This window comes from Nuphar pumila, chromosome 3 (assembly GCF_984573655.1).
Source record: "Nuphar pumila chromosome 3, dmNupPumi1.hap1.1, whole genome shotgun sequence".
Taxonomy (NCBI): Eukaryota; Viridiplantae; Streptophyta; class Magnoliopsida; order Nymphaeales; family Nymphaeaceae; genus Nuphar; species Nuphar pumila.
In genome coordinates, this window is record NC_143251.1 from 119627718 (window position 1) to 119642537 (window position 14820).

Genomic DNA, 14820 nt, shown 5'->3' on the forward strand with positions numbered 1-14820 from the left:
GACTCATAGCAGAACTCATTTCTGTTCCTACGGCATCAAATATCAAATTCATATATGGATTATCGTGCTCCATATTCACCCGTGCATCAAAATTGTTTCTAAATTCTTCTCCATGAAACGTCCAATTTTGATAATCACTCACAAAACCCTTCCTGTATAGGTGATGTCTAATGCCATGAGGTTCTACAAATCGATTATTCTTATAAATCTTGCAGGGACACCTAATCCGACCTGTGGGATCCACTATACTGACACTTGCCGTTGCAAATTCAATAAAACTGTCAACATCATCCATATATTCATGCGATAACTCATTGTCTACTATCCTATGGTACATCCATTCACGGTTTGCAGTCATTTTGTCGTATGATGTTACGAATAGTATCCTAACCAGTTAAAAGAGAACCATCAGAATGCTATGATGAAGAAAATATCAAATTTATCATGCAATATATGATGTCATACAATCACAAGAATTATGATGCATGCATTGATAACTTAATATTTTTATGTGCAAACTATTCATGACACAATACAATCATTTGATGCATGCTTTCATTATACAATTTCACATAGAAGACATAATCAAATTGAAAGTAACTACATGCAAGCATGGATACAATCATATCAAACATTGCAATACATCAAAATCATTCATATCAAACAAATGTCAAACATGTACCTGCAACAAACACACTTCATTATCCCGCTAACTACTATAATGCCTAGCATAGAATCCGTACTTCAAAAATAAGAACACTTCTATTCTCATACATTAAAATCATGCTCAACATGATCTCCGAACTCCAACAAAGCAGTCCTAGATATCAACAACTAAGTGAGTGTGTGAACAATAAAGTGTTACATCCAATAAATTAAATAACATATGATGCGCTTGCATCACTTACTCACCACGGGTATTTACCCGATTTGCATTGTTTTTGTCACTTACTTACCACGGATGGTGGGGCACAAGCGAGTTCCGTTGAGAAATCTGCAAAAAACACTGTGTTAAAATGAAGTCACCACCAGTCGAAAAAAAAACAAGAGGCAGATGCAGTTTCACAGAACGCAGGGGGCGACCCCTTTGCCGAAAACGCAGAGGGGAGACCCCCTGCCTGCCGAAAACGCAGGGGGCGACCCCCTACCGGAAATGCAAGGGGGGCAACCCGTTGCCTGCCGGAAATGCAGGGGGGCCGACCCCCTGCGACATGCTACGGGAAACGCAGGGGGAGCGACCCCCTGCACCCTGCTGCCGGAAACGCAAGGGGTCGACCCCCTATCGAAAATGCAGGGGGGGCGACCCCCTGCTGCCGAAAATGCAAGGGGTCGACCCCCAACCGAAAATGCAGGGGGGGCGACCCCCTGCTGCCAGAAACGCAGGGGGGTCGACCCCCTGCTGCCGGAAATGCAGGGGGGTCGACCCCCTGTCGGAAATGCAGGGGTCGACCCCCTGCCGAAAATGCAAGGGGGGCGACCCCTTGCCTGCCGGAAACGCAGGGGGGCGACCCCCTGCCGACGGAAGCGATTACCTGCGCGTCGTTGGGCAGTGGCGGGAGGCTGACGGGGAGCGGCGGTTGGCGAGCGGTGGACGGTGGGGGCCGGATAGAGGCCGACGGGCGACGGGAGGGAGAGGGCGGTGGGCGGGAGCAAGACAGCGAAACAGGAAAAGAGAAAGAGAGATGGGATTAGGGATTTACGTGACATTTAGCGACAAAATTATTCCATCGCTAAGCCGTCGTAAATCAAAATACCAAAATAGCGATGGAATATATTCTGTCGCTGAATCCATCGCTAATTAGCGACGGATTAGCGACGGCAAAATTCCCTCTCTAAATCCTTCGCTAAAATGGTTTTCTTGTATTAAGAATTAGCGACAAAAAATTATTGTCGTTAATCTGTCGCTAATTAGCGACGGAAAAAATCCAACGGAAAAAATCCGTCGCAAATTTCTGTCGCTAATTAACAATTTTCTTGTAGTGTCATATATTCGTATGTCATTCAGGCAAGCCAGTGCATCATGCACTAAGAAAATATGTACCTGACCCCATTCAATATTTCCCGACACGGTCAAAATTGCGAAGTCCTACAACCTTAAGTTTTATTTATATGTATGCTTGACTCTGCTCTCGACATCTACGACCATCACGAGCACCTCACCTATTTTGGGTATATATAAAACTTTGGTTCTCTGACCCTTACGAGTCTAGTTGTACAACAATATTTTCCATGAGCATGCATATGACATGATCTTAACAGATCGATTGCCCGATGTATATCACCGCAACAAGCACCTGGCCTAGTCAAGGTGTAACAACTACTCTGTCTCTTTGACCCTTACGAGTAAAGTGCCCTTATAGGTGAACATAAGAACGAGCCATTCTGGCAACATTCCGACAACAGGGCATCATCATGCCATTCAATCGGTTCAGACAATTCTTTTGTCAACCATTTCAATAACACTTCTCCTGCTTTGACGATAGAAGTGTGATGACTCTTTCTATGTTATAGAAAGTACTTGACAGAATTTGGGCAACACCTCCTCTGTATGATGGAGTAACATGCTACGCACTTTCTGAGCTTGTTCAAAAAATTCAACAATACTTCTTCTATTTGACAGAGAAAGTGTGTGTTACTTTTAAGCTCAAAGAGCATCTTTTCAAAAATTTCAGTACTATTTTTTCTCTTTGATGGAAAAATTGCTACGCTTAACTCGGGGATGGATGTGCACTATTGTGCGTACTTCACATCTATTGAGGTTCATTGAAACCTTGGGCCTCAACCAGGCCATGCACAAGTGACTTAGGTTTTTATGATAAAGCGGTTTTGCACAATGGCAAAGCCTTTCCAATAGAGGCTTCATTTATCAAGCAAAATCTTGATCGAGGAGCGGCAATGGAATCACATTGGTGATCAAATGAAGTTGATCTCTACTTGATCAAGCCTATGCTTTATAATGCAGCAACGTAAATGAGTGCATATTTAATGTTTGGTAAGAGAAATTGAACTAAATAACTTGCAGAAAGCAAGAGACTTGGTATCATTCGACACGATGACAATCTTAAATGCATAATTTAAATTACAGAAATCTAGATCCTTGGCATCATTCGACGCAACAGAAATCTTAAATGCATAATTTAAATTGCAAAAAGTAAGAGTTTTGTCATCATTCGACGCAACAATAATCTTAAAAGCATAAGCAATACATATATATGTAAGATGAAGAAAACAGAAGCCTTGGCATCGTTCAACGTAACGACAATCTTAAATACGTATTTATTGCCTTAAGTAGGAGCTTTTATCGTAAAATATTCAACAATAGTTGCAAGAAGATGCACATCAACTTCGAAGTGTCCCATAGAGCGTAAACCAAGAACTACGGTCAAATACTACTTCAAAATGTATATGATATATATCACAATATAAATCATCAAATACTTGAGAGAGAGTGATCGGCAAATCAAACTTACACTACAACAAACTAGCGGATTAGCGATGACCTAAATCCGACGCTAATTCATCGCTAAACAGCTTAGCGATGGCTTAGCGTCAAATTAGTGACGAATATCTTTCATAGCAATTTTTTTATGCTAATAAGCGACGACATATATCCGTTGCCCATTCCGTCGCTATGTAGCGACAAACTGTATCTGTCGCCAGTTCCGTCGCTAAATTACGATAGAATAACGAATGACAAAATTCGTCGCAAGGTCGTCGTCACTAAACGATGACTTCGGTTTGCCGACGGATTTATAGTCATCACTAATCCATCGCTAAATTTAACGTAAATAATAATTAACAATGGATATATCCATTGCTAATCCGTTGTAAAAAAAGAAAAAAATTAAAAAAATTATTTGAAAATTAAATATCGAGAAAAAATTTCTTGTGATACAATTTATATCTTCTGTACAATTTATATTTCCTGTGAATAAAAAACAAAGTACACATCAAAATATATATAAAAGGGAACTAAAACAATTAATCGATCCACTTTAAAATTCGCAAGTTCTAATTATTTACAATTCAACATTTACATTTTAAAAAAAAAAAAAAAGGAAGAACAAATTCAACACATAAATCTAATCATCGCCAAGATTTTGTGTGTCTGCTTGTTCAGTGTCTCTATCTGTCCCTTCAGCTCCACTACGCTGATTATCGCCATCAACCTATGCGAGAAAATAAATGTCAATATTGATAAATAAAATATACTGAAATATAGCCTACTCAATATGTGATTCTATCATGCACATATGTGTTCTAAGGCAGTAAAAAAACTTTACACATGATTCTATCTTGCTCATATGTGTTATAAAGCAGTAAAAAAACTTCATATGTGATTCTATCATGCTCATATGTGTTCTAAGGCAGTAAAAAAATTGTATATGTGATTCTACCATGCTCATATGTGCACTAAGGCAGTCAAAAAACTATATATGTGATTCTACCATGCTCATATGTGCACTAAGGCAGTCAAAAAACTATATATGTGATTCTACCATGCTCATATGTGTTCTAAGGCAAGCAAAAAACTGTATATGTGATTTTATCATGCTCACGTGTACTCTTAAGGCAGTAAAAAAACTTTATATGTGATTCTACTATGCTCATATATGTTTTAAGGCTGTAAAAAAACTGTATATGTGATTCTACCATGCTCATATGTGTTCTAAGGCGGGCAAAAAAGTTTATATGTGATTTTATCATGCTCATATGTACTATAAGGTAGTAAAAACACTGTATATGTGATTCTACTATGCTCATATGTGCTCTAAGGCAGTAAAAAAATTGTATATGTGATTCTACCATGCCCATATGTGTTCTAAGGTAGGCAAAAAACTGTATATATGATTTTATCATGCTCATATGTACTCTAAAGTAGTAAAAAAATTATATATATGATTCTACTATGCCCATATGTGCTCTAAGACAGTAAAAAAACTGTATATATGATTCTATCATGCTTATATGTGTTATAAGGTAGTAAAAAAACTTTATATGTGATTCTATCATGCTCATATGTGCTATAAGGCAGTAAAAAAACTATATATGTGATTCTATCATGCTAATATATGTTTTAAGGTAGTAAAATAACTTTATACATGATTTTATCATGCTCATATGTGTTATAAAGTAGTAAAAAAACTTTATATGTGATTCTATCATGCTCATATGTGCTCTAAGGCAGTAAAAAAACTGTATATGTGATTCTATTATGCTTATATGTGCTCTAAGGTAGTAAAAAAACTTTATATGTGATTCTATCATGCTCATATGTGTTCTAAGGCAGTAAAAAAACTGTATATATGATTCTACTATGCTCATATGTGCTCTAAGGCAGTAAAAAAACTGTATATGTGATTCTACCATGCTCATATGTGTTCTAAGGCATGCAAAAAACTATATATGTGATTTTATCATGCTCATATGTACTCTAAGGCAGTAAAAAAACTGTATATGCGATTCTACTATGCTCATATATGCTCTAAGGCAGTAAAAAAATTGTATATGTGATTCTATCATGCTTATATGTGTTATAAGGTAGTATAAAAACTGTATATGTGATTCTATCATGCTCATATGTGCTCTAAGGCAGTAAAAAAACTGTATATGTGATTCTATCATGCTAATATGTGTTCTAAGGCAGTAAAATAACTTTATACATGATTCTATCATGCTCATATGTGTTATAAAGTAGTAAAAAAACTTTATATGTGATTCTATCATGCTCATATGTGCTCTAAGGCAGTAAAAAAACTGTATATGTGATTCTATAATGCTTATATGTGCTCTAAGGTAGTAAAAAAACTTTATATGTGATTCTATCATTCTCATATGTGTTCTAAGGCAGTAAAAAAACTGTATATATGATTCTACTATGCTCATATGTGCTCTAAGGCAGTAAAAAAACTGTATATGTGATTCTACCATGCTCATATGTGTTCTAAGGCATGCAAAAAACTATATATGTGCTTTTATCATGCTCATATGTAATCTAAGGCAGTAAAAAAACTGTATATGCGGTTCTACTATGCTCATATATGCTCTAAGGCAGTAAAAAAATTGTATATGTGATTCTATCATGCTTATATGTGTTATAAGGTAGTATAAAAACTGTATATGTGATTCTATCATGCTCATATGTGCTCTAAGACAGTAAAAAAACTGTATATGTGATTCTATCATGCTAATATGTGTTCTAAGGCAGTAAAATAACTTTATACATGATTCTATCATGCTCATATGTGTTATAAAGTAGTAAAAAAACTTTATATGTGATTCTATCATGCTCATATGTGCCCTAAGGCACTAAAAAACTGTATATGTGATTCTATCATGCTTATATGTGCTCTAAGGTAGTAAAAAAACTTTATATGTGATTCTATCATGCTCATATGTGCTCTAAGACAGTAAAAAAACTGTATATGTGATTCTATCATGCTAATATGTGTTCTAAGGCAGTAAAATAACTTTATACATGATTCTATCATGCTCATATGTGTTATAAAGTAGTAAAAAAACTTCATATGTGATTCTATCATGCTCATATGTGTTCTAAGCCAGTAAAAAATTATATACCTGCCGGGCACCGGAGCTCATGTAGAATGCTGACAAAGTACCTCTGTTCTGAAAAAAGTTGCACAACTTATTACGGACAATGTTGAGAATGACTTCATCTAAAAAGTACTGCATTTTGTCCTCAAGACGCTGACAAACACCATCCCAAGACATAGCAGGGTCATTTGGATGTTGAGAGTTGATGCTGGCGGGAGAACTTTGTGGGACCGAGCTGCAGGAGGAAACAACTGTTGTAGTGCTCATGTGACTCTCAAACCCGAACACACAACCCTTTTTGGGTTCACCGGTTGCAGTCACCCATGCTGCAGGATCAAAAGGCGAATGCTGAGTGGAGTTATCACCATATCGCTATACCATTTTTTGCTCGTATGACTCCTATAATGTAATGATTAGAATATGAATTAATAATTAAGAATTACAATATTTATGATAACGTAATTCATAGTAACTTGTCTATTACAATGTTTATTAATAAAATAAATATATACCATTGTCGCTCTCACCTTCTCTGATACGAACTCTCTTGTGGTCTTACGTTGATGTGTTTCAACAAACACATCCTTATATGGCACAATGCCTCCTTTTTCTGCTTCCTGCAAAGTGAAATGATAAAAGATTTAGTTAACAGGTTTGCAACAATACTTATAAAACTGACAATATATATATATATATATTGATGGGTTACCATTTTCTTCTGGTGGCTCTCAAAAGTCCTAGATCCACCTATGTGTAGATGGGCTTCAGGCATTTTTGCTCAATTTTGTGCAGCCTTCGCTGAGCAGTTTCGAAATGCATCACTCGCCCACTTGTGGCACATTCCCTCCCAATAATTTCTCCTAATAGTAATAGGTCCATGACCCTTCCACTGTAATAAATCATCTATTCTGCTAGATGCTTTTTTGGCTGCAGTTTTCATATTGTGCAACATGTCTGCAAATTGATTGACAGCTACCTTCTGCCACACCTTCCTTGCATCATGTTCTTCCATCGTAGTCGCGAAGCGATTTGAAACCTATATATATTTTTAGAAAGTTAGTAGACATGACTATAACAAAAAATTAAATATGAAACACATTAACTATGACAAACAACTATATACCGTGAATGAAGACCACAATCTGTCTATCACCTCTTTTGGATACTCTTTCCATTGAGCGACTGGTCCTGGTAGATGTTGAAGTAGTGAATTTCTAATATCGCGTACTACTTCTTGTGGCTCAAACCTCGTGTTGCACATGAATTGGTACATAGTAAATATCAATATACAATATTTATAAGATATGCAATAAGTGAAAACGAAATACTTACGGTCGATTATCGATATACACTATTTGAATGAGTCTTCTTGTGCCAGACTGAGAAGACCATACATCATGTGTTAGCTCCTGACTTGTATGATCAACTGGTGTAGGTGAGTCATGTACAGGTGCAACATCATCTGTAAAAAATACGTTAGAAATTCTCAGAATGCATATTTCAACTAATCAAGTATTCAATTAGTTAAATGATATACCTATCAAAGGAACCCGTGAAGATGAAGGTTGAGACTGGCTACCACTGTAATCTCCACGATCCATATTCTAACAAATAAAAAATGTTAAAATATACACTTAAATTGTTTCAAATCAATAACATCAAGTATTTCAATACATTCAAATAATTCAAATCAAGTATTGCAATACATTCAAATTATTCACATCAAGTATTGCAATAATACATTCAAAACATTCACATCATGTATTGCAATAATACATTCACAACATTTAAATCATTCAAATACATGTTTGTATTACAAGATTTTGCTCACTAGCTCGATAATTCTTCCTTATCACTTGTTTGACTTTCATATTCTTCTTCTTCTTCATGATCGTCATCTTCTTCATCTTCTTCTTTATTGTTTGCCCATCCACTTGGTATATCATTTTGATCACATTCTTCTATGAATGTTTCATCGACCAATGGTGATATGACATGCATATCATGCGCAACATCGTGACCATAAGAGAAGTCATAGATATCATCTGATTGATAGTAATCACTCTCTTCAGTTAACTTATCTTCTTGTAACTGGTCATACTCAGGGTATAGTTTGGACTTCACCTTGCAAACTGCACATCATTCATTTCTATCTGACTTTTTTGTACTCAGATATGAAGTATAATAAACTTGTTGAGCTTGCGAGGCTAATATGAATGGTTCATATGTTCCAAACCTTGATTTGTGATTCACTTCCACAATGCCTGAGGCTTTGTCGACTCTTGTTGCAGTTGGATCAAACCAATGCCACTTGAATAAAGTTACCCTATTATTTATGCCTAAGTAAGTCAACTTCATTATTTCCTCTATAACACCGTAGTAATCATGTTCATTTTCACCGTAGTTGCTACCCTTGACACACACACCACTATTCATCATTGATTTGTTTATACCGTAGTCTTTTGTATGGAATCGATAACCATTTACGATGTACCAGTTGTAACATTGCACAACTTTGGTTGGACCATTTTGTAAATCACATATTCCTTGATCTTTAACATCACCATGACGGACCTACACACAAACATAAACAATGATTGTGATCACGACCAATTAAGTAACTTAGTATTGTTTACAAGTACACAATTTATTTGAGCGTCCTTACCAACTCTTTCAACCACTCTACAAACTTAGTTTCACGTTCTTTTCACACTTCTGCATTAGTGAGATGTGAAACTTCTCTTCGCAACTCCATATCAAATCGTCTGCAAACCACAAATACTTATATTACCGAACCATGTATGCATGGATAACACATAAAAGGATTTAGAATTATGTTGCATCTACATATACTTACTCGATATATGGGTCGATCGCTGAGCAATTAAAAAGAATATAAACGTGTGTTGCGTCTTGCTCTCAATCTGTCAAGAGTCTTAATCGGCAACTACCAAATGCATGTCCAAGTGGTTGAAATATCGACAGTTTGTCTAACATATCATGGAATGCTAGGGGTATCAATCGTTGCATAAAGATATGACAATCATGGCTCTTCAACCCATATAATTGTCCATCGTCAATCTTCACAACACGAGCAATGTTAGAGACATATCCATATGGAAATCTCAACTGCCTCAACCATTGACATACCTGCTTTATTTGATCAGGTCCAAGCACGTACCTTGCCTTTGGTTTCAGTATTTTGCCATTATACTCTTTGAGTTCCAATTCTGCTCTTTTACATATTACTTTTAAATCCATACGGGCCTTCGGATTATCCTTTGTTTTCTCTTTAACATTCATTACTGTATTGAACACATTATCAAATACAATTTTCTCTACATGCATCACATCCAAATTATGTTGTATTAATAGGGTCGACCAATATGGTAGTTCCCCAAAAATAGATTTTTTTGTTTAATTGTGATCCTTCCCAAATCCAATGAAGGACGTCGAACTACATGCATATGTTAATACATCTGAAAAGTATCACAATCTTCTTAAAATCTCTATGCCAGACAATCTAGTGGCTGGACCTTCCATTTCAGCTGTGGCTGCTCGAAACACATTCCTTTATCGTCGTAACGGATGGTCGCTGGGAAGAAATTGACGATGACACTCAAACCAGCAAGGCTTCCTTCCATGTGTCAATCTAAAAGATTTTGTATCCTCCATGCAGTACGGACATGCCAACCTCCCATGTGTGCTCCAACCAGATAACATACCATATGCAGGGAAGTCATTGATTGTCCATAGAACAACGACCTTCATATTGAAATTTTGTTTTTTGTGGGCATCATACGTGGTAACACCGTCATCCCATAATACTTTTAGTTCATCAATCAATGGCCTTAAATATACATCAAGATTTTGGCCAAGTGAGGTCGAACCATGGATCAATAGAGACAAGAAAAGATTTGGACGCTTCATACACAAACTTGGTGGAAGGTTGTATGGAGTTACAAATACTGGCCAACATGAGTATGGAGTTGATCTTCCCCCAAATGGATTAAATTCATCTGTACATAGACCGAGTCTAACATTTCTCACCTCCATTGTGAAGTTCTGATAAGTACGATCAAAGTGCTTCCAAGCTTCGGCGTCAACAGGATGCGTGATCTTGTCTTCATCATGTCAAACTTTATTTGCATGCCATATCATATGTTTCGCTGTCCTTAAAGACATATACAATCATTGCAATCTAGGAGTGATAGGAAAGTAGCGGAGCAACTTGTATGCAACTTCTTTTGATCTTGTGCTACCATTGCCTCTTGTCTTTGGCTTGAACCGAGGATGCCCACATGACGAGCATGATATATTGTTTTCCTGATCCTTGAAATACAACATGTAGTGATTTGGACAAGCATATATCTTTTTATACCCCATACTTAGAGCGTTGACCATAACTTTCGCACGATAGAAATTTTGTGGCAATTTCTCATCTTTGGACAATATACTCTTAACAATCATGCACAAACAGTCAAAACATGATTGACTCAAATCATACTCGGACTTCAAATTCATTAGTTGAAGAACTGTAGACAAGATAATGTGACTCTTGCAACCATTGCAAAGTGGTTCATCAACATCTTTAAGTAAATCATAAAATCTACTAGCTGCATCATTTGGTGATTCTTTATCTACTGCACTTCTTACATCACCAGGACCCATAGCAGAACCGAGTTCTGTTCCTGCGGCATCAAATATCAAATCCATATATGGATTATCGTGCACCACATTCACCTGTGCATCAAAATTATTTCTAAATTCTTCTCCATGAAACGTCCAATTCTGATAATCACTCACAAAACCCTTTTTGTATAGGTGATGTCTAATGTTATGAGGTTCTACAAATCAATTATTCTTACAAATCTTGCAGGGACACCTAATCCGACCTATGGGATCCACAGTACTGACACTTGCAGTTGCAAATTCAATAAAACTTTCAACACCATCCATATATTCATGCGATAACTCATTGTCAACTATCCTACGGTACATTCATTCACGGTTTGCAGTCATTTTGTTGTATGATGTTACGAAATGTATCCTAACCAGTTAAAAGAGAACTATCAAAATGCTATGATGAAGAAAATATCAAATTTATCATGCATAATATGATGTCATACAATCACAAGAATTATGATGCATGCATTGATAACTTAATATTTTCATGTGCAAAACTATTCATAACACGATACATTAATTTGAAACATACTATCATTATACAATTTCACGTGGAAGTCATAATTAAATTGAAATTAACTACATGCAAGCATGAATATAATCACATTAAATATTGCAATACATGGAAATCATTCATATAAAAAAAATGTCAAACATGTACCTGCAACAAACACACTTCAATATCTCGCTAACTACTATCATGCCTAGCATGAAATCCGTACTCCAAAAATAAGAACACTTCTATTCTCGTACATTAAAATCATGCTCAACATGATCTCCAAACTCCAACAAAGCAGTCCTAGATATCAACAACTAAGTGAGTGTGTGAACAGTAAAGTGTTGCATCCAATAAATTACATAACATGTGAAGCGCTTGCATCACTTACTCACCACGGGTATTTACCTGATTTGCATTGTTTTTGTCAATTACTTAACACGGGTGGTGGAGCACAAGCGGGATACGTTGAGAAATTTGCAAGAGATACTGTGTTAAAATGAAATCACACTGTGTTAAAATGAAGACACTCCAGAGGCAGTGATTGTCTCCTGAAGCGGCAGGCACAGGGTGATGACGTGGTTTAGGAACCCGACGAGCGTCTTGTTCCTGAACCACGACCCGTCGCCCCTTGCCGAAAAAAAAAAACAGAGGCCGGAGGAGCGACCACCTGCCGAAAAAAAAAGAGGCAGGGTCGCCCCCCTCCCCCCTACCAGAGGATCACGGGGGTGACCCCCTGCCCGAATAAAAAAATGAGGCAGGGGGCGACCTCCTGGCAGAGAAAACAAACGAGGCAGGGGTCGTCCCACTGCCAAAAAAAAGAGGCACGGGGGCGACCCCTTGCCCGAATAAAAAAACGAGGCAGGGGGCTACCCCCTGCCCGAAAAAAAGAGACGCAGAGGGTTGCCCCCCAGTCGAAAAAAAGGGGGCAGGGGGCGACCCTATGCCGGAAAAAACAAAAAAAAAAACAGGAGGGGGTCGCCCCACATGCCGAAAAAAAAGGGGCAGGGGGCGACCCCCTGCCGAAAAAAAAATAATAAATGGCACCCCCACTGCCGAAAAAAAAAATGCGGCAGGGGGGTCGCCCCCCTGCCGGAAAACACAACACGCGGGAGGGGGTCACCCCCCTGCCAGAAAATACAACACGCGACAGGGGGTCGGCCTCCCTGCCGAAAAATACTAACGAGGCAGGGGGGCCGACCCACTGCCGGAAAACAAAAAACACGGCAGGGGGGTCGCTGCCCTGCCAAAAAACACAACACGCGGCAGGGGGTCAGCCCCCTGCCGGAAAACACAACACGCGGTAGGGGGTCAACCCCCCTGCCAGAAAATACTAACGAGGTAGGGGGGCCAACCCTCTGCCGAAAAAACTAAAAGGGGCATCCGCCCCTTTTATCAGAAAAAAATGTGTCTTTTATCGGAAAAACCTGGGAGACGCCGGTCGGGGGGCGGCAGACCGGGGGCAACGGGTAGGGTGACAGGTCGGGGAGCAACGGGCGACGGGCGGTGGGGGCCGGGGAGACGCCGATGGGCGAGATATGGGGCGGCAGGAGGGAGAGGGCGGCCGACGGGAACAGAGGAACAAAATAAAGAAAGACGGCTATAATTAGGGATTTACGCGACATTTAGCGACGAATTTCACGATGGCCTAAATTCGTTGCAAAGCTGTCATAAATTAATATAACTGCGTAGCGACAAAACTATTTTGTCGCTAAATCCGTCGCGAGATAGCAACAACACACTTTCCCTCGCCAAATCTGCCACTAAAATACACAGTTATTACGACCAAACATTCTGTCGCTAAGCCGCCGCTAATTTGCGACGGATTATGCGACAAAAGCTATTCCGTCGATATTTTCGTAAATATTATGGTTCTTAGCGACGGATTTGTTTCTCTCGTTAATCCGTCGATAATTAGCGACAAAATTTTTCCGTCGCTAATATCCATCGCTAATCCCCTATTTTCTTGTAGTGTTACCCTCCGATCGGTAAAGAATGACTCTGTCTGCTTTGAACATCTTTTCGAAAGGCTAAACTAGGTCAGATGAGTTTGACCTAGTTGAGAAAGAGGAAGAGCAAGTCAAACAGTTAAACCCAAGTGGTTTGGACAAAACTAAGTTCGGTCTAAGTCAACTGGGTTAGGTAGGTTCAAACTTAACCCAAATAGGCTAGGTCTAGGTTAAGTGAATCAAACCTGAGTTTAGAACTAAAAGAGACCTTGACTTTTGACTAGACTCAGTTGGACTCAAGTCAAGTCAAGTAGGTTCAGACCAAGTCAGATAGGTTCAGACTAAGTCAGGCAGGCTCAGACCAGATCAGACAGACTCAGACCAAGTGGGCTAGGTAGGAGAGGTTCTAGAGAGAGTAAGGGATTAAGAGAGAGAGAGAGAGGAAGCCGATTTTATGAGAAGAGAGAGGGGAGGGCAATTTATAGCCAAATGAAACTTCTTTTTCAAGTTTTTTTTTCTCTTTTACCCTTGGCTTTTTTTATAAATACTAGAGGTTCCTTTGGCATGGGGCTCACATAGAATATTCTATGAAATATTCTGTAGGTCCCATAAGATATTTTCTGAAAAATATTTTTGTGAGTCCTATCAACATTTTTTTGGGTCTTGCAAAAATTTTGAGATTTCAATATTTTTTTTTTCGAAAAATTCAGATTATGTCATTCTCTTCATATTGATGTAACTAAGAAAGTTGGCTCATACAAATATCATAATTTTACTCATGAAGAAAGTTATAGCTCTCTTACTGTTTGAGCATATATTTGCGAAGATACGAATATCCTAAGTATAACTGGTTCGTTGAAATCGATTTGATTCACATTTCGGGTTCATAAGTTGTTTTCACTTAAAAATGCCTCATAAATTTATTCAAAACTTTTGTTGAAAAATTGTGAGTCTTACACCCCACCCCATCCCAATCCCCGCCTTGCCCCATCTCCCATCCTTCTTTAAGGATGACAATGAATTGAGGAAAAATGAAGCCCTAACCCACCCCGCCTCATCCGGTTTGGATCGGGGATGGAGGGAGGACATGAAACATGGATGAAGGTTAAAATCAAAATTCATGCGGGGATGGCG